The sequence below is a fragment of the Lissotriton helveticus genome, chromosome 6 (assembly GCF_964261635.1).
Source record: "Lissotriton helveticus chromosome 6, aLisHel1.1, whole genome shotgun sequence".
In the NCBI taxonomy this organism is placed as follows: Eukaryota; Metazoa; Chordata; class Amphibia; order Caudata; family Salamandridae; genus Lissotriton; species Lissotriton helveticus.
Window position 1 is genome coordinate 708,870,975 of NC_136067.1, and position 27,759 is coordinate 708,898,733.

At 49.3% G+C, this 27,759-nt stretch overlaps 1 protein-coding gene and 1 long non-coding RNA gene across 6 annotated transcripts in view; one reads left to right on the forward strand and one right to left on the reverse strand.

Moving 5' to 3' along the window:
* LOC144762888 (uncharacterized) overlaps nt 1–27,759 on the reverse strand; it is a 438,864-nt gene that overhangs the window by 125,012 nt on the left and 286,093 nt on the right. The window lies entirely within an intron of this gene.
* LOC144762887 (uncharacterized) overlaps nt 15,173–27,759 on the forward strand; it is a 258,891-nt gene continuing 246,304 nt past the window's right edge. For 4 of the 5 annotated variants that reach the window (XR_013596158.1, XM_078648182.1, XM_078648185.1 and 1 more), the window contains exon 1: nt 15,191–17,255. The gene's annotated coding sequence lies outside the window, so the exon portion shown is untranslated. Of the gene's footprint in view, nt 17,256–27,759 lie in introns of all 5 variants that reach the window. The other variant, XM_078648184.1, reaches the window with a different exon arrangement.

The following is a 27,759-nucleotide window of genomic DNA, read 5'->3' on the forward strand; positions in this document are numbered from 1 at the left end:
GTAATTTGTGATTACTTCTGTGACTTTGTGTATGAGTTCATGGGCAACATATTAAAGGCCTTATGGTTGCTTAGGTCACCATAATGGAAGAACTCAGACGTTTAATTTTATTTTAGATCTAACCCATAACAATGATTCAACTAAAACTTTTATGATAGCTGCTGATGGTATGGTATGGTTATAAGGCAAACCGTAAAGGCACTGAATGTGCACTTAATAACTGAATCACAACATTCTCATTTCCCACCATTACACTTTTTATGATGTTAGGAAACTTGATGATTCTGGGAGTGGGAAGTAACCCAAAGTAAAAGGCAGGTACAACAGCAAGGCCCATAACCTGTTACCTGAGGCTACTGCCTAAAATAACTTGTGATGTTGAATGTGCCAAAGAAAATATATCTTTAAAAGGGCCAGGACCCACACATTCAGTTTGGGATTCAGTTCACGTAGCTTTAGCTTATTTTCCAATTATTCCACCATGTGTCACTATTTCCATTAATTATAAATAGAGACAATTTAGCTTAATGTAGATTAGTCTCTGCATAAGTGAGTACATGTTACTGTCTCTATTTGTGTTTAGCCTCTTTTCACTCTTATCTAAAATTTAAATGCTGGGCTCAGTTGCTATCTGAACTCTAGCTTCCTATTCAATCAGAGGCAATAACTGCTACACCACTGTCTTAATCTGCGAATAAGTGAGATTCTTGAGAGGCCTCATAAACCACAAAGGGCGGCAGTCATATAGCCACAGCCATGTCCTAAAGGAAGAACAATCTCAGTAGGAAGGGAAAAAATGTGCATGCGTCCATAGTATTTCTCACATTAAACAGGAGAGGCAAAGGCCGCAAGTCTATGGAATATATCAGCAACCCTGGAATTAAGTGTAAAAACAAGCTCATCCCTATCTGAGAAAAAGGGGCCTCTGCTCTTGGTGCTTGCTGGCTGCACTCAGTGACATATAATAGTAGTGAATCTAGTATGTGATGGCAGCTTACTGACATATAATTGCTTCTCTCCCTGGCATATGACTGGAGTATCCTTGGCGTATGATCGTACCACCATAACTAATTTGCCTCTGCTCTGTTCAGGTGAGATTACATGACCATGTTAACTTGGCATCTCCGTGATGCCATCAGGTTAAACTTTGTGTGATACCACATCCTGTGATGTCATCTGGGTCAAACATTACATGTTCCCATTGACAAGATCTCACTATGGGGGGAAGCAGTTTTAAAGTTTTGCCGTCACTTCTGGTACTCCTATAGTTCTCCTTACCTGATGTTGGATCAATGTTCAACTAAACTATTCTCATTAGAATGTATCATGTGTACTAAGCATTGATAAGAATGTGCTACTGAAATGTTCAAAAGTGAATATAAATACACGAGTTATTTTTGTGTGATGTGTTTCTTTGTTTAGAATAAAAGCTGCCGTCGATAAATTAGAGTTACTGCGGCATCAGGCTCTTTCCAAAGCACAGGTTTCAGTGGAGAATATGGAGTGCAAACGGGAGGCCCAGCAGGTACAAATCACATACATTATGTTACAGCTACACTATTTTAACAATTAAGACACCCTGCTTCTATGTGATATTCAATTTATAAGTTTTGCCTTTAGTATGATGTATTTCTAAGTCAAATGACCATTTGTTAACGAGCCCTACTCCTTGACTATTAACCAAGTCTCTCATTCGGCTATTTACAAATTTCCTTCCCATGTGCTACGGGTAAAACTAACATTTAGTGTAGGGGAAAACTCAGTTCTCAATACTAGTCCTGTATTTCTACAATCATCACCAATAAGCATTGTAGAATGTGGCTGTGTTTGTTGATCTCAATTGGGTTTGGAGGTGTTTGGAGGTGTTTTGTAACATTGTTTGCTGGCTAGCACTTTAACATATGAATTTATCCCATTATATTTTCTAGTGTAGATAGTACTGTTAGTGGAAACAGATCTACTCCAACTATTGTGCAAATTATCGTCCCTCAGGGTTCCTGTCAGATCCCAACACTCTTTAACACCTTTAGAGCGCCTCTAGAACATATAGTGAGTTCACATAGAGTTGAGGTCGTATCTTTTAAATCAGATCCAGAAAATGTGAGAGCTCAGCTAACTCCAACTAAACGGCAAGAAAACTGAGCTAATACTATTTAGTAAAGCACAGGAGCTCTGGTTGGGTGACTAGTTGCCTACAGAATTTGGTCTTACCTCCTCTCTAAAACTGGTGGTGAAAATCTTGGTGTTAAGATCTACCAAACTTTTTGCATGAATGGCCAAGTTAATACCAACTGTGCACCTGCTTCGCACAGTGCAGCACTTATGGTAAGTCTTACTGTGGCTTCCATCTGACTCTAGACAGACGTTAGTCCAGGCAGCAATCACCAGTTGCCTGGAGTATGGGATTGCATTGTTAGTGGTAGCAAATGACTCCTTGCTATCCAAACTGCAAGGCATGCAGAATACAGCCACTATGAAATTTGTAACTTGCCCTCCCCCTTCTCAGCCGCCCCTATTCTAAAAACCTTGCACAGGCTCCCCATCAGGAAACAAATAATCTGTAAGATAAGCTGCCTGACCCAAAAGGCAGTAAACAAAGCCCTTCCCATCTCTCATCACTACCTGCCCACCAGACTGCTCAGGTCCACAAATAAAACCGCTCTTAAAATTTCACGCATTCGCACCTCCAGATACGGTGGAAGATCCTTCTAGGTCCATTCCACTGGAACAAACTGTCTCTCCACATATGTACCTGTTCTGATTTCGCTACGTTCAAGAAGTGCCTGGATCCTTGGTGTATCTAGGACTGAGACATAAGGAGAGGCTATGGAGAATTACTTCACTGACAATCCTGGCTCAGTGGGGTCTGAGGCAACAGTGTGGGAGTCGTCCCAAACAGTAATATGGAGTTATTTGATTTCTAGAATATACAGGAAACAGAATAGGCAACACAAAAGCTGGGGGACATGGAGCAACGCTTATGGCAAGGGAAGGAGAATTACCAGGACAATCTGATACCTGTGTTGGCACATTGTCTTGTGCTATTGTGAAAAGACTACAGACAGAGGGAGGAAGATGAGGTGTGAAAACAACTCAGGGTCACGTAGTATAGAATATGCGAGGTTGAGAACAGACAGGGAAGCTCCTTTCTTTATTTACACACCATGAGGAAAGGCCGAGATGGATGCAGCAGGTGGCCATGACAACTGTGCAGAAAGTTGACATGGCCCTAGAAATAGCAGATTGGTTCACAGAATAACCAGAGGCCCTCTACTCTACCAGGCATCAGTACACAAATGATTAACTACAGAGCTTCATTGGCAGTATCCCTAACCCCGCCCTCGCACCAGAGGATAAGGCCACTTTAAACCGGGATCTGGAGGTGACAGAGACTGCCGAGGCCTCGCATCAACTTTAGGGGAGGGCAACTATGGGCTCCAGTGCCTTCCGGCAGATTTTTTCAGATACCTGGGGAGACAACAGGGTTATCCACTTTCTTTGTATGTATCGCAACACATTGGCCATTGGGAGTTTCCCGAAAGACAACCAAGTGGCCCACATTGCCCTAATCCATAAAGAGGGGAAGGGGCCGGGAGATTGTGCCTCTTATAGGGCCATTTCCCAAATTAAATATAGAGGCTAAAATACTGGCAAAAGTGCTAACTACCTGCCTGTATGAGATGAGCGACAGATTGATTAATAGGGACCAGTCTGGGTTTATGCCACAAGAAATAAGCGTAGACGTCTGTATGGTATATTTGAAAGAACAAGTGTTTTTCAAGAACCAGTGGTGATTTTATCACTGGACACTTAAAAGGTATTCAATTCGCTCTAATGACCATGCCTGATTGCTCTTAGGGAACATACGTGTTTGTTCAGTGTTTATGGACTGGGTCAGACTGCTGTACACTGCACCTCTGGCTAAGGTGTGCATTAATGGGAAATTATTGCAGGAGTTCTAACTGGGAAGGGAAACCAGGCAGGGATTCCCGCTATCTCCCTTACTGTTTGCATTGGCAATAGAGCCCAGAGTGGAATATGTTAGAAGGGATACCCTGTTACGGGGCTTGCACTGGGACTCCGATTAGGAGGATGTGATTTCCTTCTATACTGATGATCTCTTATTGTATTTAGCGGACCCATTGTGGTCCATCCCCCTCGTGCTGAAATTCCTTAATATTTTTATGATACTATGAGATCAACATAACCTGGCATAAGTCGGTGGCATATTCACGTATGGACTGGCGCACATCGGAGAAGTGGGACTGCCCCCTGCAATGGTCAATGTCAAGCTTCCAATACTTAGGCATATTTATCACAAATGGTCCTAAAGACTTTTATGCTCAGAACCTAGAAAATTTGCTTCGTCGTTATAAGGCAGATCTTACCAGATGGTGGAAGCTGCTGATATCCTTGATGCGTAGGTCAGAGCTCTACAAAATGATTTTCGTATTAAAATTCCTCTATATATTACGAAATACACCAAATGAAATCCCTGAGGAATTCTTCCATGGCAATGCAGACAGCCACTAAGACACTATTATGAGACGGGGGTATTCCAAGGATAGCACTGGACACCCGCCTCACGAGAGAGTCATATGAGGGGGCATTGGATGTATGACATTACAACGCATGCTTTTACATCGCATGCCTTTACAACGCGGTATTTACAACGAATACCTTTACAACGCATAGTGCTTTGGGGCGCTGGATAGTGAATAGTTTAATTTACTATTCCAACTCCAGTCCCCGTGGATAGTAGGGAAGGTGTTGGATAGTAAATTAAATCTATTCCCTATCCTAGAGCGCCCCCCAGCGCAATGCGTTGTAATGGTTTACGTTGTAAAAGTTGTTTCGTAAAGGCACTGCGTGGTAAAAGTTGCGTTGTAAAGGATGTTTCCCGGGGGCATTGCTTGCCCAATCTTAAATTATACTACTTGACGATAGGTAATTAATGACTGGGCATTTGAGAAGCAGTGGGATCAGGTGTTAATGGCATATAGGAGAGCGCTGCCCCAAAGGGGCTATCTGAGGGCACTCTACAGACATGGAAGAAGGCAACCAAAGTGATGGCATGGGACAGAAAAATTACCCTAAAATAACGCTATGGAACTTAATCGGAATCTCCAAAGTTGAGGACATATGAGATGGACCAGGTATGTTGTCATTCGAAAACCTCCAAGCAAAATATGAGCTAGCAGATTCCGGGAGATTCCGTTACCTGCAGCTTAGGCATGCCCTTCACAGCCACAATGGACACCTATAGCAGTTTGTGGAAGAGACTCCATTAGAATACAGACTATTGGAAGCCCCCCTATGCCCCCTTGGGATTTCTATTATTTATGCAACCCTAGTCGGGAATTGCATGCAGCCCTTAGACCAATTGAAGGACGGATGGGCATGAGACTTGGGCATGATTGTTGAAGCAGACTTGGCAGAGGCATGCAGATACCCAAGGGAGGTGGGGATTAGGACTGACTTTTGCCTCATACAACTCAACATATTGCGTAGGTCATATTACACAAGGACTAGACTCCACGCTATAGGCAGACTTCCCAATGACAGATGCCTAAGAGGATGCAACCAAAAAAGGACATTGGTACATACCCTGTGGAACTGCCAGAGACTGGGGGCCTTTTGGCAGACCATACAGGGGCATCTCAAGGAGGCAGTGGGAGATCCTGTCAATCTATTGGCACAGACAGTATGCCTGGGTATCTGGGGGATGGTAGACGTTACCAAGGTACTCGCTCCTATCCTGTGATAATGCACTAATAGTGGGCCAGGAAGGAAATTATGGAGGCATGGGGCAGCAAGAGGCCTCCCAGTACGAACCAATGGGCTCAAAACATAGACTGGTGTTTGCTAGCAGATATTTGGCAAAATCAGGGGCCCATGAAAGGAAGCAAGGGAACTAACCAGAGGGATATCTGGGGACAATGCACGGCCACAGGCCTGGAATCTGCGAAGAGGTCACACAGGTTTCCCAACCGGGTCGACTCCAAACAATGTCTAATAACTATCAATATCGAGCTATTCTCCCGAACACAACTCTTTCTCTAGGATCCCGAAGTTATACTTGTAATGATTGTCTTTGTTATCTTGCTGTACACAGTTAATGTATTTAAAAAAATAAGCTTCATTTTGACTGTCTCCCGTCTGAAATTGCTTCTCCTTCATTAGAAGTCAATGGGAGAAATACATTCCTCAATTTTTTTTATCTCCCACCTTCCTCTTCTAAAACGTTTGCATGTATGACTATGGCTGAGCCAGAATCCATTTTGCATGAGAAGTTTCAGTGTACTCTACCTCAAACATCAAATCATATAGTTTGGAAGAAATTTAATATAGAAGGGGAAACCAACATAGGCGAAATGCAGTTGTTATTTTTTAACCGTGTTAACTAGAAAATCCTTCACTTTATTTTCATATGCAATTTTCTTCGCGTGAATCTGTTAATATGTTCTAAGCCATGATGGCTATGTTTATGTATTTTTGTAATTTATTATAATATTTGCATTGTAAGTTTATATGGATTAATCGTGTAAACAAAATGCAACTTATATTATTTAATAATTAGCACAATTATTAAAATGATTAATTAAAAAAACGTTTTCTTCTTTTAGATGTAACTTCTTAATATGTCTCTAATTCTGAGTAGGTTATAGAATTGATTTCAGCACAGGTGGAATACCTGGGGAATTATGCAGTACGGATTGGCAGCAGCACAACGGAGGCCGAAACCTTGAAAGACGAATATGTTACAAAGGTGCATGGTCCAGCAATGGTGAGACCACAAAAACACTATAATATGTTTCACCGACTGACATAAAGGGTTTTGGTTTCAGCCTATACTTGTTTCTCAATATCATACAATAGAATCTATTATAAAGGATATTGAAGCTGATGATTTTCACCACAGAGCTTCAGAGCCAGGATCATAATTAATTTCTTAAGCAGTACATCAGATCTGTTTGAAATTTGAGTTTTGTTGTAAACTGTCTCATTTTCTGTAATTGGTCAAGGCCCCAGAAATGATAAATGGCTGAAATTGCTAAATTCATGAGGCCCTTCCTCTTACAAAATGGTCTTACTTGGGCTCCCACTGGTGTCACCTGAGTTTCATTATAGCTTAAGAAACAGGATTTACAGTAACTAAGGGGCATACGTATCAAGGTTTTGCATCACCCTTACACCAAGCAAGAGGATGCAAGGGTGACACAAAACCTACTTGAGATTTATCAAGCCATGCTTGATAAATCTAGAGTAACGCAAGGCAGAGCAAATCGCTGTCTTGCGTTACTCTGAGGCAAAGAGGAATGCCATGGGCAAAACATGGGTGTTCCCACTCATCCACCCATGGATTCTGACACATTCCCATATTTACCAACATTGGTAGACCTGGAAATGCTTCAGTATGTTACGCCTCCCCACCAGAGATGCAACAAGGAGAAATATCTTTATTTCTCGTTCTTGTTTCCTCTTTCCAAGTGTGCTGCACTCTGCATAAATGTTTGATAAATATGGGCCTAAGTGTATAGATACATGAGTATCTGATACAGATCTGTCATAGATTTGTTAAATCATGTGGCTTTAAATAGAACACATAAAGCAGCCTGCTCCACTGTGTGTTTCCCATTTGTTTCAACCTCAAAACAAAATGTAATTCACTCCCATCTCATGTGGATCCGGCTCTTTCAACCAGTCTAATATCTGCAGCAAAATAATTGTAGGCTCATTGCTGACAAAACCCTTAGGGAATATAGAAAGACTGCCCTACCATGATTCTGTGGTGTTAATTGAGGCACAACAAAATGAAGATAACAATGTTTTCTCCTATTTGCTTGCATGCAGTGCAAACTAATTTGGGAATAGACATCATCAAATCACGAAGAGGAACCTGAATCCAAGAATGAATCTCTGGTTCCTCAAATAAAGTGTTAGAAATTGGGTTTCTGGTAGGCAGAAGTATGTACCTTGTCCAAGCTGGAACCACAATCCTAGCCAGGGTAAGTAGGATACAGACTAAAGGATATGTGCTCACCCTCTGGTGGCTTGGCACAGAACAGACAGGCTATTCTAAAGAGGCAATGTGTATAGTATTTGTGCAACACCACACACAATAACACAATTAAAACACCACAAAAATACTCCGTACTGTTTTCGAAAAATAGACAATAAATGTATAATTAAATCAAGATGAAAAAAACAAAAATCCACAAAGTAGAATTTGAATTAAGAATTTTTAAAGAATAAAAAGAGTTCTAGCACTTAGAAACAATAAGTGCCAATAGGAGTTATCTGGTCATGCTGGACCAGGGCAAAGGCAACAGTTCAGGCTGATTGGGATGGAGCACAGGCTGAGGACAGGGGCAACGCAGGCCCAATGAACAGAGTACCTTGATCCTGGTCACAACTGCGAGATGCGGGGTGCAGACAAGCGATGCGGCAATGGCGAGCCCACAATAGAGGCAATGTGTCGGTTCCAAAGACAAAGCACTGAGCTGATATACATTGGTTCTGAATTATGATGGACCGGGTTTCTCCACACAGTTGAGGGGATCTGTCGATCTGTCCACGGTGATGCGCAATTCCGATTTGTCAGGCATTCAAGGCGATGCGTTGGTTCCAAGATTAATGGGCTCATTCTACTCCTGCAACAGGGTCGATTTACCAGTTTTGCTATACTCAGACTGGAGATTGGTTTATTTCTCTGGTGCAAGTATCTGGGTCCACTTCCAGATAACCAGTCACAGGAGCAGGTGTAGAGACTTTGATAGTCTTGAGTCTCATGCAACAAGAGGCCTGCCAACAAGCCCTTGGAGATCACTTCAGTAGCAAGGCAGAGTCCAGCTCTCCCTCAGCAGGGTCAGAGAGAAGCAGGGCAGCACTGCAGAAAAGCAGGTCTTACAGATCAGCAGTCCAACAGTGTGTCAGTCCTCGAAGCAGCACAGTAGTTCTTCTGACAGAATTCAGGTACAGGTCCGGAATTGTCTGATTGATTTGTTGGGGTTTAGAGACCCAGTACGTATCCCCAGTTGTGCCTTTGAAGTGGGGGTGACTTCAAAGAAGGGTCTTTGAAGTATACAGGAGCCCTTTCTTCCTAGCTATTGCTTCAGACTAGCTGTAGATGGTAATCATAGCTTGTGTAGGGACAGGACACTGCCTTTTCAGGTTTAAGTGTCAGCTCCTCCCTCCCTTCCTGCCCAGGAAAAACCATCAGAATGCAGATGGATACTTAAACACACCTAACCTTCCTTGTGTCTGTGGCTGTCTTGAGGGAATGCTCAAAGTGTAGTTGTCACCCACTCAAAACATGTATTGTAGAGAGGATGCAGGCACACAGAGCTGTAAAGCAGAGAAGTGTCCATTTTCTAAAAGTGGCCTTTCTAAGATAGTAATGTTAAATCCAACTTTACTAGTAAAGCGGATTTATCATTACCATTCTAAAGATATAAAACATGATCCAGCTACTCCTTCCTAATCAGGCATTACAGCTTAAAAGTGTATTAACTAATTCCAATGTTAACCTATGCGAGGAGTAGGCCTCACATTAGTAGTGAAAGCGAATGTAGGTATTTTTCACTGAGAGGAAATAAAAAACTTTAAAGTTCATGTCCTACCTTTTATTGCTATGGGCTAACTAGGGCCTACCTTATGGGTGATGTATGTGTAATATAAAGGGAGTTTAGGGCTTGGTAAAAGGTTCTAAATGGCAACTCACAGTGGCAATAAAGATGCACACACAGGCTCTGCAGTGGCGGGCCTGAGACATATTTTAAGCGCTACTTAGGTGGTGCACAGATAATTGGTTTACCTAAGAACCCAAGGACCATGAAGGTCTATATTTTTTAGGTGGCTTATAGTTGTAGAATACCATAGGGTGATAGGGCCAAGGGTACCAGTGAGCATCAAGGCATAAAGATTCTGAGGGTTGTAACACTTCATCATGTCACAAGGCCATAAAGGCCTGTAATATATCAGGAGCCTTGATTGCTGAGGTACCAGAAGAAACCATGCTTTTAAGCTTTTCCAGGTCTCCAAAAAAGGCAACACTATAATCAGACCACAAAACGAATTCTTTCATCAAGAGACCATGGCATCCAGGGCCACCGTAGCTTTAGGGAATTGGACCAAGAAAAGTACTCTGAGCATTGAAAAATGTCTTGATGCTAAGGAAACCCGGGATATAGAAGTGACAGCATGCTGTCGATAGAGATTACCTGCTTACATAAGAACATACCAAGTTGACTATTATGCATAAATGCAATATAGATTCCACCCTATCTTGTAAATAAAGGGTGTCATTAAATTATAAATCAAAATATATGTTATCAGGTAGGCTGCGATCCAAATGTCGATTTTTAAGACGTGTACTTAAATGCTTCTTCTACAAAATGCACTTCATTGGTGAGAAAATAGTAAAATAATTGTATCTGCACCTACCTCTGTGTATTGGTATTGGAGGAGAAGCCACTAAAAGAGGATGCCTGCATATCAAGTGGGCTGTGTCTTCTCCACGCTGGCAGCTTGAGTAGCTTGTCCCCTGTGCTGATGTTCATTTTAATTTAGTTTCCATTTTAGGGTAGACGATAGACTATTTTCCTTCGTCTAATTCTTTCAAAAGCACGGTTTAATTTCTACATACAAAAGAAAGAAAATATGACTGCAAATCGATAAGTAAACAAAGAGAGTGGGTTCTCCTTGCAATTAGAAAATGGGAATAAAAGCCACATGATTTGTATGGTTACTGACACACAAGCGATCATCGTGAGCATTATGTTTGATGAAATATAACCATAAAACGAATTATAAATTCATGACGTGAGGAAGATTATAGCCTTTGTCTCTAAAAATACATTGTAACTTCTTCATTTTCCAGGCTCTGATTGATCGAACTGACGGTGTTATGACATCTCTTGGAAAGCTCAAAGGAGACGAGCCAGAATGTTTGATAAGCAAAATGGACAAACTAAAAAAGAAATTATCTGGAGCAGTTGAAATCCCTTTGCAAGTTTTTACAGCAATTTTTGATTACTATATTCTGGTCAAAAAAGTAAGAGGCAGTCTATGTGTTCTTCGACATGCTGCTTTTTATGTGCAACATATCAGTTTTTATTTTTATTGTTTGTGATGTTCTTTTGATGCAACTTGCTCTCGTAATTGACTGCATGGCTCAGTGGTTTTCCGGAGTTTCCATGTGTCACTGGTTTAATCCTGTTCTAGTGGAAGGTTTTCGTAGAGGACATGGGAATATGATATGTAATTTCTTCTCTGTAGCTGCTGGTTTCTGTATCAATGTGATCTTCATAAAAGAAATGTATAATTTAATTTAAATGTACGTATTTGGATAAACATTTTTAATTGTTTCTTCCACATGCATCTTAAAGCTATTAAGTGTGTGTGTGTCCGTGAGTCTGTCTTTGTGAATGCCTTTTGTGTCTTTTTTCTGTGGATGTGTGGGAAAGGCTTTGATTAATTGCTCCCCTTCATACACTGCGTGTTTCTATTATGAATGCCGGGGATTGATGCCTGGTATGTCACCCGCTCCAATCTAATTGTGCTACCACAAAATATTAAGATACAATGATCCATTTTTATTGTATGACCTAAGTGCTGTGTAGGCGCCATCGAGGTAAACTTAACAAAATAATTTTGCTTTTTAGAAATAATGCAAGAGAAATGGGTAAGATCTGCAACTGTGGAACAATTGCAGAAAACCGAGATGCTTTTTATACATCATGGGGCCTGTCGCGTTGTGGGCTCTAGGCCCACATGCTGCAAAAGGACAGACACTGTGGGGATGGTTACTTTTCTGGCCACGAGCACGTGCACCCGGGCCTCTTTATTAGCTGGCTCAAGTCACTCGTGACGCCGGTGGTGGATGGGTGTGGGGTGCAGTGTGTCCACTCCCATAGGGGGAGTGGCTACTAGACCAGTGCCTGTCGAGACACTAGAACATGTCTCGCAGGACACTACATTCCTTTCCAACTTTATTAAAGAACAAACAAAATGTTGGTCCACCCTGTGGGGACAAAACAATTAACTGAAACACCACAGGGTCCATCAGTCTTCTGAGATAGATGGCAGGAAGACGCCAGACGTAGGCTGATGACTGTGCCTGCAGCTGGCCCTTCTCGGTTGGCGCTCGTAGTTTAACCTGACCGGTTCAGGACACGACCGCTGGCTTAAAGACGTCCACTGCATAGCGACAGTTCACTTGTGATGACATGTCTTGCACGACTTCCCTTTTTTTGACATCGGTGACGGTCTGTGGTGAATCCAAACAGTTCTTTCACTGGGATGCGTCATGAGCATGGACTGAGTTCATGGTGACAGTTAGTGGAGGTGTTGCCTGATCACTTGTCTCTGTGGACCCTTTTGGCTGTAACCGCTGAGCCGTCAGTAGGGGAAAGTCTCGTTTAACTCTCCAGTCTGGAGAGGCCCATTGCCGGGGTTGCTGCGGGACTGCAGGAGGGCTACGCTGGGGCCACTTGTGTGCCGACTGGGGCAGCTGCAGGACCACCTAGGAGCCGTTGCTTGGTCGCACGCACACCCCTCTAGGGTGGAGGTGTCTTGGCCGATGCTTGCTCTCGCTGCTGTGGTTCAGGAGTGTGCCTGGTTCACAAGTAGACTCTGGACTCTTCTCTTGGCTGGTGTGGCAACAGCGTGTGACTCCAGTCCATCGATACTCTGGGAGTGGTGTTTGACGCATGTGGTGATGGCTGGCGTGATGGCGGTTGCCAGCCATGTGGTGACTCAGGATGACAAGTGGTGGTGACGTGCTAGGAGAGTTGGATGTCAGGAGGGACTTGGTAGCCCTGTGCCTCCGCCTTGTTGAGGTTGAGCTTCAGTGATGGCGTGACACGTAGTGTGCGGATCCTCTCTTGCCTGGCTTGGGATCACTGACGGTGTGAGGAAAGACACTTGATACCAAACTTCACCCATGGCATCTGCAGTCAGGAGCAGGGATGCCATTTGACTTAGACTGCTGACACTCTGGGGTGGACGATCGTCTGGCGAGGGGTTGGAATGATACACGGTTTGTGTTTGCTGTGGCTTGTGTTCGGTTCTCCCTTGAGGCTGTATCCAGGGACGCCGGTTGACGCTCACCTGGGGAAACTTTGCGATGATACTCGGTCTGCGCTCGCTGCGGCTTACTCATGGTTCTCCCTTGAGGCTGTATCCGGGGACGCCGATTGACGCTCACCTGGAGACGCATTGGGATGAGACCCAGTTTGCGCTTGCTGCGGCTTACTCTTGGTTCTCCCTTGAGCCTGTGTCCAGGGACGCCGATTGACGCTCACCTGGGAAAGTGGTGGGATGAGACTCGGTTCTCACTTGCTGCCGCTTTCGTGTGGTTATCCTTAGTGTTGTCGGCAGGGCCGTCGGTCCGCCTTGGTGTCTGTCTGGTGTCTTTAGAGGTGTTCTTGGGTTGTATTGCTACGAGTCCTCGTGCTTCTCCTCTCTTTGTCTTTGACACACCTGCATCTGTGCCGCTTCTTCTAGGTGACATGGTTTCCACTCTTCTGCTTCTTCTCCGGGTGCTGTGACATGCACCATGTTCCAACAAGGCCAACGGGCCTATTAACTTCACTGGTCTCCGGACCATATGGGCGAATCTTCAGTCGCTCTTCTCGGCTGCATGGCAAGCAGCCACTCATCTTGGGTGCTCCTTCTTCAGGCAGCTTCTCAACACTCCTACTCCGGGTGTTCCCTCTCCAGGGAATGACTTCCACGGGCAGTGGTGAGCTGTGGCGGCGGCTGGCCATGTGTGGTGTACGACTCTCCTCTTGTGAGCCTTGGGTCACTGACGATTCCTGCTTGCGGCATTGTGAGGGAGGACACTGTGCTGCATTTGGCCCCTTCCGGGTTCCGTTGCTGTTGCTGCTGTGGAGATGTATAGGATCTCCCTGCTGATTAAAGCAGTGCTTCTTTTCTTTGGAGAGGTCTCCTTCCCTCCTGGTCATTTACCCTTGCTGGCACGCTTCAGGGTGCATGTCCCACGCACCTCGGACTGTACATGCTTCGTCTTTTCTTGGGTGCCCTCTTCTGGCACCTGGTGTGCCTGCTCTTCCTCCTTGCGGTGGAGGCCATTCACCGCCAGGGGCATGTGTCGCACTCTTGTCACCAGTGATGGCGTTGGGCAGCCCCTGGTGGTGCGTGCTCTGCACCAGTCTTTCTTGTGCCTTTGGCGGGGATGGCTACCTTGAGACGTTACTGTCTTGTGGATCCTCTATAATGGCTGGTGGTAGCTGTCGTTGCTGCTTGTGTTTGGCTTTGCATTTCTAGGGCCCCCCTACGGGGTATGTCCGTCTCTCCCCATGCTTTGCAGAGGTGGCAAAAGTGCTCTTTTCTTACACCAACAGAGTTAAAAAAAATGTAGAGCTGGTGACGTCTGTTCACCACTGGGGGGGGTGTGGTGCCAAACACTTGCTTGCTGTTGCATCTGTCTGCCACTGGTAGTTGTGCACTCTGCACCCACTTCTTTTGTGCTTTAGGGGGCTTGCTGCCTCCTAAAGCCGTGCTGCTCATGGTAGGTTGATGATTTTTTTTTTGTGAGCTGGGGCAGCTTTGGACATCTTGTCACTCTCAGTTCTGTGAGTAGCACATTAACTGGCGCTGCGTTTTCTCTTTCTCAAGGTGCTGAGAGTCGGGGCATAGTGACTTTCACAGCGGCACTGCCTGTCCTTGCCTTGGTGTTTTTGGTCTCTCCCTCTCAAACTGACAGGCAGTCCATGTGGCACTCTCTTGACCAGTCTGTTACTGGGATATCTTGAGCAGTGCTCAGTGCATTCCACTTTTTCTTCCCCTCGTGAATGAGCTGCGCAGTGGGCTGTTCAGTGGTTGTGTGCACCTGCAGTGGTGTATATGGTGGCAACTCTTTACCCATTACGGGGGCCTGCTCGAGTCATCCGGATTTTTCTTCACGAGCCAGGTGTTGTCTTCCTGATGCAACTACAGGCAGCACCAGGCTCTTTGCTCTCTGTCACACCCAGGCCCCTCGTGTGTGTGCATACACTGCTTCTTTCTGTAAGTGAGTCCGACTCGGGCCGCTTCATTACCGTGGCAGTCCCTCAGCTGTGTGCAGTGTACAATGTGGCAGCTAGGTGGCGCTGTGTTCAAAGGTGTTCTCCAGCTGGCGCAGCTTTACCGTACCGCTCGTCTCGATGCTGGCATTGGGGTCGCAGTGGGTGACTATGGCAGTGAGTGCAGGTACACTAACAGTGGAGAGTGTTTTGCGGCCTTTCGTTGGCTTTATCCTCAGCAGGCTGGTCTAGGCTGCGGTGTCTCTTGTGGGGGGTAGATGCCGGTAGGGCACGGCCTGTATTTCTTTCTTTAACAGGGTGCGGTGTGTGCCGGCGGCCACTGGGTGGCGTCCTGCATATCCTTCTTGGACCCCAGCAGCTTTCCTGATGCTGCCGGCCTCGTCACTTCTTCTCGTGGTTGTACAGGCCGCAAACAGCACTCCACGGCAGGGGAGCAGCCTTGGGCTGACTCTTGCCCCTCTCACTTACAGATGTCCCGCCGTCAGGCCGCTGGTGCGCCTCTCGTCGATCTGCCGTCCCGCTTCTCCTGGACCACGCCGGTAGGTGACTTTGAGGCACTTATGCGACTAATCCCTCGCCCCGGCACAGTCACTCACTCTGACGTGTTCGCTTCCAGGGAGGAAGTTGTGGGGCGCTGCTGGCTCTCTTCAGGGCACTTGTATCGCTGCGTGTGGGCACTGTGGCATCTTCACAGCTGCTGCGGGTATGGCACTCCTCTCCTCATCGGAAGCTGCGCTTGCAGGTGGGGGCAACTCATGGGCGAATCTCCAGTCCAGGGGCATCTGCAGTTAAGTGTCTTGCGTTATGGGGAGAGGTCCGTCACGCTTTGCTGTCGGCGCTGACCCCTCCTTACGGTTTCGCACTGCAGTCCGTTCATTCCGCTACTCACTAGGCTGATCACATTGGGGCCTCGGACCACAGGAGCTGAGCAGCCTCTTCCTTCTCCCCTCGGGGCCGCTGAATACGGAGGGCAGGACAGGCATCGCCTGCGGACTGCATCGGAAGCACTCTCTCAGTGATCAGGGTTGCCTGGGGCTATATTATCCCCTTCCACAAGGCACAGCAGAGAGGCAACCAGCATGCATGCGGGGCAAGGCACAAGTCCTATAAAAAGAAGTGGGGGGACTGACCAAGTAAGAAAATATGCAAATGACCTCATGGCATCAGGTGCTGAATGAGTCCCGGCATCTGAAAATTACACCTGGACACGTTCAGCATATTTCTGTGGGGCTCACTTTCTTCGCAGGGGGGACGGCGTCCACCCTGTGAAAAGAGTGGGGGGACGTCGTGTACCTGCGTGTACCCCCGACTCGAGCCCTGATGCGGGGTCAGACCCCCTCGTCGCCAATGTCGCTTTGTGGGCTCTAGGCCCACATGCTGCAAAAGGACAGACACTGTGGGGATGGTTACTTTTCTGGCCACGAGCACGTGCACCCGGGCCTCTTTATTAGCCGGCTCTCGTCACTCGTGACGCCGGTGGTGGATGGGTGTGGGGTGCAGTGTGTCCACTCCCATAGGGGGAGTGGCTACTAGACCAGTGCCTGTCGAGACACTAGAACTTGTCTCGCAGGACACTACAGGGCCTTCAATTTTGATAAATACAGAATGTCTGTGCTCATGTCAGGTTCCCAGAAAACATTTTCGAAGAAAAACACCTCTTTTTAAAATATGTTAGCAATACAAATGGCTATCTTAACCAAACATCGTAATCTTTTTTCCAGTAATAAACGAAATAAGGACTAGAAAACTAAGCCCTAACTAAGGGGCTCATTAGGATGGCGGACGGAAGAGCCACCGCGGCCCTGGAGTAGGCGGAAAAAGCCTTTTCCGTGTCCGCCTGCCGCGGAAACTCCGTCCGCCATATCAGGATAGGAAAACGTGTCAAATTTCCGTCCGCGACGGAAAAGCACGCACCGCCGTCGAACTACACACGACCACGCGGCGGACGGAACACATCCGGAGGCTCCACCGTACGTACTGACGTCTAAGACCGTCCCCCAAATCAAGATGGCGGAAAATACACATAAAACCGCAGCGGAAACACAACCTGTCTGAACACGACGGATTCCCCACAGCGAGGAAGAGACACAGCAGAGAGACCCACCACAAGCTGCTCGCCACCATGGACCCAGCGCTACACGCTTTCCCGATGCTCTTCGCGATCCACCACGTCCTAGTCTTGGCCCACCATCGACGCCGACGCAGGTAAGGCACAGACCATTGGCTGCATGGAGGGAAATACCTGCAAGGGTCGTGACGTAGGGAGGGGGAGTGTCATGTTACCCAAACCACTGATGAGAAGCAAATAGAAATACACATTTGTAGTATGCAAGCATGAATGACAACGACAAACCACTAGACTTGATAGACTACCTTTATTGTACATAATAGGGGTATAATCACAGTGTATGCGTGAGCATGGGCAAAGTGGGCACCAGAGCAGCTACATCAGAGGCAGCATGTGAGAGGGCAGAATGCAGTATCAGAACATCAACAGGGCATTGTGAAGTACAGAGCAGGTACATCAGAGGCAGCATGTGAGAGGGCAGAATGCAGTATCAGAACATCAACAGGGCATTGTGCCCAACAGAGCAGGTACATCAGAGGCAGCACATCAGAGGGCAGAATGCAGTATCAGAACATCAACAGGGCATTGTGAAGTACAGAGCAGCTACATCAGAGGCAGCATGTGAGAGGGCAGAATGCAGTATCAGAACATCAACAGGGCATTGTGAAGTACAGAGCAGCTACATCAGAGGCAGCATGTGAGAGGGCAGAATGCAGTATCAGAACATCAACAGGGCATTGTGCCCAACAGAGCAGGTACATCAGAGGCAGCACATCAGAGGGCAGAATGCAGTATCAGAACATCAACAGGGCATTGTGCCCAACAGAGCAGGTACATCAGAGGCAGCACATCAGAGGGCAGAATGCAGTATCAGAACATCAACAGGGCATTGTGCCCAACAGAGCAGGTCCATCAGAGGCAGCACGTGAGAGGGGCCAAGTGCAACAACAGTCCATAGCACTGAACATGTCCATCAGAGGCAGCACGTGAGAGGGGCCAAGTGCAACAACAGTCCATAGCACTGAACATGTCCATCAGAGGCTGCACGTGAGAGGGGCCAAGTGCAACAACAGTCCATAGCACTGAACATGTCCATCAGAGGCAGCACGTGAGAGGGGCCAAGTGCAACAACAGTCCATAGCACTGAACAGGTCCATCAGAGGCAGCACGTGAGAGGGGCTAAGTGCAACAACAGTCCATAGCACTGAACATGTCCATCAGAGGCAGCACGTGAGAGGGGCCAAGTGCAACAACAGTCCATAGCACTGAACAGGTCCATCAGAGGCAGCACGTGAGAGGGGCCAAGTGCAACAACAGTCCATAGCACTGAACATGTCCATCAGAGGCAGCACGTGGGAGGGGCTAAGTGCATCAACAGTCCATAGCACTGAACATGTCCATCAGAGGCAGCACGTGAGAGGGGCCAAGTGCAACAACAGTCCATAGCACTGAACATGTCCATCAGAGGCAGCACGTGAGAGGGCAGAATGCAGTATCAGAACATCAACAGGGCATTGCGGAGTACAGAGCAGGTACATCAGAGGCAGCATGTGAGAGGGCAGAATGCAGTATCAGAACATCAACAGGGCATTGCGGAGTACAGAGCAGGTACATCAGAGGCAGCATGTGAGAGGGCAGAATGCAGTATCAGAACATTTACATGGCATTGTGGAGTACAGAGCAGGTACATCAGAGGCAGCACAAGTACGTGTCCCAACCAACCCGTCCCAGGGACTACAAGAGTGCAACGCAGTTCTCAATGGACACACCATGTGAAATAACATTTGAGTGAAGTGATCAGCACCTCACATCACAGAATCAGGGGGACTGCGTGAACTACCTGCCTCGGACACACTGCCAGCACCAGCAACAGGAGTGTGAGACACAGCCACAGCCCGAGTGACAGACACATGGGCCACGGACCCAGACATACTGCCAGCACCAGCAACAGGAGTGTGAGACACAGCCACAGCCCGAGTGACAGACACATGGGCCACGGACCCAGACATACTGCCAGCACCAGCAACAGGAGTGTGAGACACAGCCACAGCCCGAGTGACAGACACATGGGCCACGGACCCAGACATACTGCCAGCACCAGCAACAGGAGTGTGAGACACAGCCACAGCCCGAGTGACAGACACATGTGCCACACACCCAGACACACTGCCAGCACCAGCAACAGGAATGTGAGACACAGCCACAGATGTAGTCACTGACATGTGACCCACTGACCCAGACAGACTGCCAGCACCAGAAACAGGAGTGTGCAACACAGCCACAGATCTACTCACTGACACGTGAGCCATAGACCCAGATACACTGCCAGGACCAGCAACAGGAGAGGGCACAACAGAGACTGTGCCACTACATGATGCATGAGAGCCAACAACAGACACAGTGCCACTATCTGATAAATGAGAGTCAACTGCACCTGCGCCACTGGGACCACTGAAATGATGAGCCACAGGGCTGAATGGGCCAGGAGGCAGGCTGGCCCTGGGAGCTGGGGATATCTGACCTTGAGCGACATTGGGGTGGGCAGGTGTCAATGGTGTGTGTCTGCGTTTCTTAGGGATGTGTGAGTGCACCCTGGACAGGACAGGACTGCCAAGTGGTGGGGACTCTAAAGAATTATCACCCACCATAGGTGGAGCATCTGCAGCCGGGGATCGGGTATCTGGGGACGTGCTGGAGCCTGCTTGTCGTTTGCTGTGTGCCTGCCGCCTGGACTCAGAATCATGTGTAATGGGGGATGCAACAACAGGGGACTCCCTCCTCTGCTTCTGACTGGGCCGGATGGGAGTGGAGGTATGGGGGGACTCCTCCACGGAGACATCTGTTTGGCGTTCATTTGAAAACATCAGCCTCAGTGCAGCCAGGGGTGAAGTATGCCTGTCCTTGATTGCGTCATTGTCCATGCTAGAAGCCTTGTCCGTAGGATGTGCCTTATCCTTAGGTGGAGTGTTGGATTTTGCCTGTGCTCTGGTCGCCGCCCTGTTCCTGCCAGCAGACTTGTCGTCTGTGGTGCACCTGTCTCCAGTAGACACCTGCTCTCTGTGTGTGTCCCTGGCCTTGGGAGAAGGACCTTGCTCTGTTGTGTGCCTGTCCTTGGGAGTTTCCCTGCTCTTAGGAGGTGCCTTTGTCTTCTGACTGTCCTTGTCCTTGGGAGGGTCCCTTTCCTCTGTTGTGGGCCTGCCCTTGGGAGTCTCCCTGCTCTTAGGAAGAGCCTTTGTCTTCTGACTGTCCTTGTCCTTGGGAGGGTCCCTTTCCTCTGTTGTGGGCCTGCCCTTGGGAGTCTCCCTGCTCTTAGGAGGTGCCTTTGTCTTCTGACTGTCCTTGTCCTTGGGAGGGTCCCTTTCCTCTGTTGTGGGCCTGCCCTTGGGAGTCTCCCTGCTCTTAGGAGGAGCCTTTGTCTCCTGACTGTCCTTGTCCTTGGGAGGGTCCCTTTCCTCTGTTGTGGGCCTGCCCTTGGGAGTCTCCCTGCTCTTAGGAGGGTCCTTTGTCTTTTGAGTGGCCTTGTCCAAGGGACTGTCCATGGACTTGTGAGTATCCCTTGCCTTGGGAGTACCTTTTGTGTTGAATGCCTGTGTAGCTCCTGAAGGCATGTCCCCCAACAACACGTGTGGATCGTGTGTGTGTACTCCAGTGTATCTGACGTTGTCTTCGTGAACAGATTTAGCTGATCTAGGGGATGGGGTCTGTGCCCTGCGTGCCCTGACGTGCTGTCTGACGCTGCTTCTAGTGCAATAACCTGTATTTGAGTCCTGCTCTGAATAATCACTACCCCCTGAGACATCCAGTGGTGTAGATGGGGAAACAGAAGTAGCACCCTGTCCATGCGACTGTACTATTGCAGACGACACACTGCTTGCCAATGACTGCACTGTCCTGTGTAGACCAGCAAGATCGCCATGCATCCCTTCCATGAATGCCACCACCTGCCCCAACTTCCTATCATGGTCTTGGAAAGCATTTGTCATATTGGTCTGCCCCACACACAGCTGTCGCAGCAGATCAACGGCCTCAGCACACAGTGCATTTTGGCTCACCGTGGCAGGGGCAGCGGTGCCTGCACCGAACGCCACTCTGCTCCCCCTACTCCTGCGGCCACGAACAGTACATGGTGCAGTTGGCGGAAGTATGGGCCCTGTGTGCTGTCTTCCGACAGAAGGTGATGATTGCCCACTCCCAGTCTGTGACAACAGTGCAGGCTCACCAAGAGTTTCCGAAGATGAGGACGATGGTGTCTCCACATGCGAGTCCTCAGGGACGGTCCTGTCCCCCTCTCCGGCGCTGCCCTCCTCTGTGTCAGTCTGCGTGTGTGCGAAGTCTGACCCGGACTCATTTCCTCGACTGTTCTCCTCCGTCTGTGGCCGAGTGTCCTCTGTCATAGCTGAAATGCACATAAAAGAGGTGTAAGTCATGGGCACACTCACGTACAGAAGTACAAGGATTGCCAAATTCCATAGCTGACAAAGTAATTGTAGCCCCCATCCTGCACACGGCCCACCTCTACCAGTCATCCTCACATTACATAAGCGTTGGTGGCCGTGACACATGTACAGCATGCGGACAGGGCAGGAGCACGTACATCTGCACACATTTCCTGCCATGGGGCCATGGACCACTAGGGGATGTGCTTCAACACTCAACTACTAAGCAATTGGCTTGTCAACATTGCGGACCTGGATGTCAAATGACACCCACCCAATGGGACCAACATGGCACCACAGAGATACATACGCAACACGGAACTCAATACTGTGTCTGTGCACCAATACATGCATTGCGCTCACAAGTTTCCTACACAGACAGTATGCTCACCGCTAGTTTGCTGTTGATCGACACTCAGACGTTCGGACAGTTCAGGATGCGTCACTGCAATGATACGGTGCATGAGAGGGGTCATGGAGCGTCGGGCCAGACGGGGCGTCCTTGGAATCATCCCCAGTGTCACTTCCGCTACATTCTTGCTCAGCCTGGAAATGTCGTCCCAGCGTTTGTGGCAGTGTGTGTCATCTGTTGCACACCCCCAATGCCCGTACTTTCCGTGCAATGCTCCTCCACACATCCTTGCGAAGGTGCAGCTTGACCTACCATGATGGGAGACAAAAGGGTGTAAGTCAGTGGACAGTTGGCCTGTCACACACATAGGGGCAACATGTATCTGTCAGCAGCCATGCACAATCCGGAACATATGTCGAGCCCACAGTACACAGCTAAGATAGCAGTATGCACGATCATTTGGCCCTCTCATGCACACCAACATGTCCCACACTGCACTTACCACCCGTCCGGGTGCGCCGTAGAGTCGTCCATAGTTGCGGAGCACACCGTCCACGAGGACATCAAGCTCCGCGGCGGTGAAGGGACGAGACCGGATCTCTTTGCCTCTCGACATGGCAAGATCACGGAGTATGGGACTAGAGCAGCAGTCGTTGGTCAGCTCAGCAGAAGCAGCAGGTCGAGGTGATGGTCACAGGCAGCAGTCGTTGGTCAGCTCAGCAGCAGCAGCAGGTCGAGGTGATGGTCACAGGCAGCAGTAGTTGGTCAGCTCAGCAGCAGCAGCAGGTCGAGGTGATGGTCACAGGCAGCAGTCGTTGGTCAGCTCAGCAGCAGCAGCAGGTCGAGGTGATGGTCACAGGCAGCAGTCGGTGGTCAGCTCAGCAGCAGCAGCAGGTCGAGGTGATGGCCACAGGCAGCAGTCGGTGGTCAGCTCAGCAGCAGCAGCAGGTCGAGGTGAACAGGCAGCACTGGTTCCCAGGGTAGGATGTGTGCTTTTGGACAACACACATATATAGGGCCCTCAGCACGTGTCAGTGGCATACGTAGCCAGCAATTGGTCAGCCCTGGAAGCGTGTTCGTGAAATGGGCCAATGACTGGCCCTGTTGTTGCGGTGCACTGCTTCCGCTACTTGCGATTGGGCATATGCGGCCAGCGTCCCTCTTCCCATTGGCTGCATGTGCACGGACCGTCACGGGCACACATCGGCCACCGCACGTGCAAGCTTCAGGCACGGATGCTTCAGTTGCAACAATGTTCTATCACTGGCGCCACCATGGCGGTGCACGTACTCAGCGGGGGAGGTGCAGGCCTATACACCCTTTAGATGTACTCAATGGACATGCCAGTTCATGTCCCCTCTTACAGTCACATTGCATCATCCACCGTACACCGGCCGGAGCGGCCGGGCCTAGGACCGCCGTGCCGGCCATGTCCACAACCGCCGTGCCAGTCCGGGCCTGGCACGGCGGTTGTGAACATGGCCGGCACGGCAGTTGTGTACATGGCCTGGCGCGGCGGTTGTGTACATGGCCTGGCACGGCAGTTGTGGACATGGCCGGCACGGCCGTCCTAGGCCGGGCCTGGCATGGCGGTTGTGTACATGGCCGAGCACGGCGGTTGTGTACATGGCCTTGCACGGCGGTTGTGTACATGGCCTGGCACGGCGGTTGTGTACATGGCCTGGCACGGCGGTTGTGTACATGGCGGGCACGGCAGTTGTGGACATGGCCAGCACGGCCGTCCTAGGCCGGGCCTGGCACGGTGGTTGTGTACATGGCCGGCACGGCAGTTGTGTACATGGCCTGGCACGGCGGTTGTGTACATGGCCGGCACGGCAGTTGTGGACATGGCCGGCACGGCCGTCCTAGGCCGGGCCTGGCATGGCGGTTGTGTACATGGCCGAGCACGGCGGTTGTGTACATGGCCTTGCACGGCGGTTGTTTACATGGCCTGGCACGGCGGTTGTGTACATGGCCTGGCACGGCGGTTGTGTACATGGCCGGCACGGCAGTTGTGGACATGGCCGGCACGGCCGTCCTAGGCCGGGCCTGGCATGGCGGTTGTGTACATGGCCGGGCACGGCGGTTGTGTACATGGCCTGGCACGGCGGTTGTGTACATGGCCTGGCACGGCGGTTGTGTACATGGCCTGGCACGGCGGTTGTGTACATGGCCGGCACGGCAGTTGTGGATATGGCCGGCACGGCCGTCCTAGGCCCGGCCGCTCCGGCCGGTGTACGGTGGATGATGCAATGTGACTGTAAGAGGGGACATGAACTGGCATGTCCATTGAGTACATCTAAAGGGTGTATAGGCCTGCACCTCCCCCGCTGAGTACGTGCACCGCCATGGTGGCGCCAGTGATAGAACATTGTTGCAACTGAAGCATCCGTGTCTGAAGCTTGCACGTGCGGTTGCCGATGTGTGCCCGTGACGGTCCGTGCACATGCAGCCAATGGGAAGAGGGCCGCTGGCCGCGTATGGCCTTTGGGAAGTAGCGGAAGTTGTGCACCGCCATGGCGGCGCCAATTATGTTATCTTGTCAGACGCTGCACCGTGATGTGTTGTGTGCAGTTGCGTCATGAGGGTTGTGAGCGTGATAGGGAAAGGTCATATGTCATACACTATTGCATGTGTGTCCATACTATGCCCATCGGTGGGCACACAATGGGCAACAGATGTGCATTTGGACGTGTTGACGTTGGGTGTGACCCTACAAACGTTATTACATCTTCACAACTACACAGTACATCACGGCTGTACGGCCAAATTATGCATCTGTTGTCAGTGTGTGGTTCTGGCGAGGTGACTTTAGTGGTGGTGGTACACATGCATTCAGTGTATGTGTTTTGGACGTTGTGTCACCATGCATGTAATTACCGTATGGACAACATTATTGGTGTTGGCATTGGTGCATGATGACATGGTGCGTGTGTATCATTATCGTTTGTGTGCATGCACTTGCATGTGTGTATGTGATGTGGCTATTAAACATTAGGGTAAAGACACACGTATTGTCAGTAAGGTTCACATGTGACTACGTTGCGTTGACACACTTCCTGTTGCAAGTGGCTGCACTTTGTTAAAGGGGCACTACGTATTGTATAGAGTATCAGAGATGTCACACATATGACCATTCTCCCTAGAAAAGTTGTTGTTGCTAATGTTGGCTCACATGTGATGGAGTTGCACACGGATGCGTCGTTTGTAAGTTGACCCAAGTTACATTTCTCTCCCACACAGGAGAGCTCCAAATGTGCATCGGCCATACACTGTGCTGGAGGATATGGTTGACGAGGAGGTGATTAGGAAATTCCGGCTGGATCGACGACGGTTGATGGAGCTTGTTGCCCAATTGTCTCCTCATCTGCAGCCACGAAGGACTTATCCTGGTTCCATTACACCCACAGCAAAGGTGATGGATGCCCTACACTTTTTTGCTACTGGCACCTTTCAGTACACAGTTGGATATGCCGGGAGGATGTCACAGTCCATGTTCAGCACGGTACTTCGGGATGTTTTAAGAGCTATGATGCTGTACAAGAATGACTACATACATTTCCCACGGGCGGAAGAGTTGGCAGCTGTCAAAGCAGACTTCTATGCACTGGGCCACATACCACACGTTGTGGGTTCAATTGATGGCACACATATCGCTATCATTCCACCACGGGCACGTGAGCAGGTTTTTAGGAATCGCAAACACTTCCATTCGCTGAACGTGCAGGTGGTGTGCCTGGCAAACAACATCATCTGCCATGTGTGTGCAAGATTTCCTGGGTCCGCACATGACGCCCACATCATGCGGAGCAGCATTGTCCCCCAACTGATGGCAAATCTGCGACCCGGTCAAGCGTGGCTTGTTGGTGAGTGTGCAGTGGGGACTTTTGTGATCTCTGTGTGGCATGGGGTAACCACCATTTCTTGTTGTGATATTTGTGTCTGTCATCCCCCTACTTAGGCGACTCGGCGTACCCAAACAGGCCCTGGCTCCTGAGTCCCCTACGTAATCCTACGACAGCGGGTGAAATGCGCTACAATGATGCACATGGAAGGACACGGAGAGTGATCGAACGTACCTTTGGACTGCTAAAGTCTAGGTTTAGGTGCCTGGATAAGACCGGAGGCGCCCTGCCTTACTCACCAGGAAAAGTATGCAGGATCGTGATTGCCTGCTGCATGCTCCATAACCTGGCAGTGCGCAATGACATTGAACTGCTCTTGGACCCTGAAGACGAAGAAGTTCCTCGGCCTCCCATCCCACCCATGTCGACTGATGAGGATAGTGGTGAGGAGGAAGGTGTGGACCAGAGGCGCCAGCTCATTGATCGCTACTTCCCTTGAATGTGAGTAACTACCTCTTGTGCCAGTTGACAATGCCTTATGTATGTTTGCTGGTGTTGTGTGGATGTGGGGTGCATCAGCTGTGTGTTCTTGTTTGTGATGGTTGCATATGTGTGTCTTCGTTTCTTTGGACATACAAGTCTCCATGATGTGTGTCCTCTCATCCCATGCTTTAGTGATGAGTGTAGTTTGTGTAATGTTGCTGTGCAGTGTGTTGTGATGTGTGTGAATCTGTTTCCTGACGTGTGTTTGCTGTCTCTGATTTTCCCTAGGTCACTCCCGCAGCGCCATGATCATGTACGACTAGGATCCCTGCACCTGTTTACGTCTGTTTCTGAAGGCAATCATGTGAATAAACATGGAGGCAAAACATCATTGAGTGTGTAAGTGAAATTTATTTACAGGTTGTGCTTTTGTGCTGGTGAATATTTACAAGTAAGTGGGTGGGGAGGGAGTTGGAGTTGAAGGTAATGGCAGATGAAATGTCCGTGCTGACACCACATTGGGGGGTGTCAGGCTAGTCCAGCAGACCAGTGGCTATGATTGTCTATGTGGGACAGGATACTTTGCAGGGTGAATGTCTGGCACAGGCAGTGACAAAGTCATTGGCGGCCCCTCTTGGAGCGTGTGGATGGCGCTCCAACACTGCTCTCACCCACTTCCAGCCTCGGGCGGCCCCTCCGTCTCTGAGGTGGAACAGAGTCAGCTGGGGGTGCAGGTTGGTCATGGGCCACATCCGAAGCCAGGGGCACAGGTGGTGGTGGCGGCGGTGGAGGCGGAGGTGACGGTGGCGGTGGAGGCGGAGTTGACGGTGGCGGTGGAGGTGGAGGTGACGGTGGCGGTGGCGCTACGACAATTGGTGGAGGCGGGGGGGGGGTTGTTCCGGCCAATCCATTCCCTCCACATTGTTGTCTGTTGGCCCATGATGTGCACGATCTGGCCAAGGTACCCAGAGATTTCGCGCAACATGTTGGTGTTGTCCACTGAGTCCTGGTGTGCACGATCTGCATGTTCCTGGGAACGGTCGTACGACGCCTGGCACCTGGCAAGGGCTTGTAGGGACTCTGCCACAGGATGGGGTAGCTGTCTTTCCTCTGTACGGCGGGGTGTGGCTCGCCTTATTGCCTGATGTCCCGTCGCCTCTCTCCTTTGTGGCCCACTCACCCTGCTTGGGTGTGAGGCCGATGGACCTGCATCGTGCGCTGGGTTAGGCTGGGTGGCACAGACAGGAGTCGTGGTACTGGTGGTACTGGTGGTGGTGGTGGTGGTGGGGACTCTGCAGATCACAGAGGCAGGTGTCGCTGGAGTCACACATGCGACGGTTGTCGGGCCCGGGAGTCCCTGTGAGCCAGATGGCCCTGGCTGTGTGCTTGGTCCCGCTCCATCCTCCGCACGGGAGCTGCCTGTGTCCTCGTCACCAGAGAGTCAGGTATGTGTGGGAGGCGAGGCTTGCGGCCGTGTACTGGTTTCCCCAGTCAGTTCACGATCACCTGAGGGACAAGATAGAGC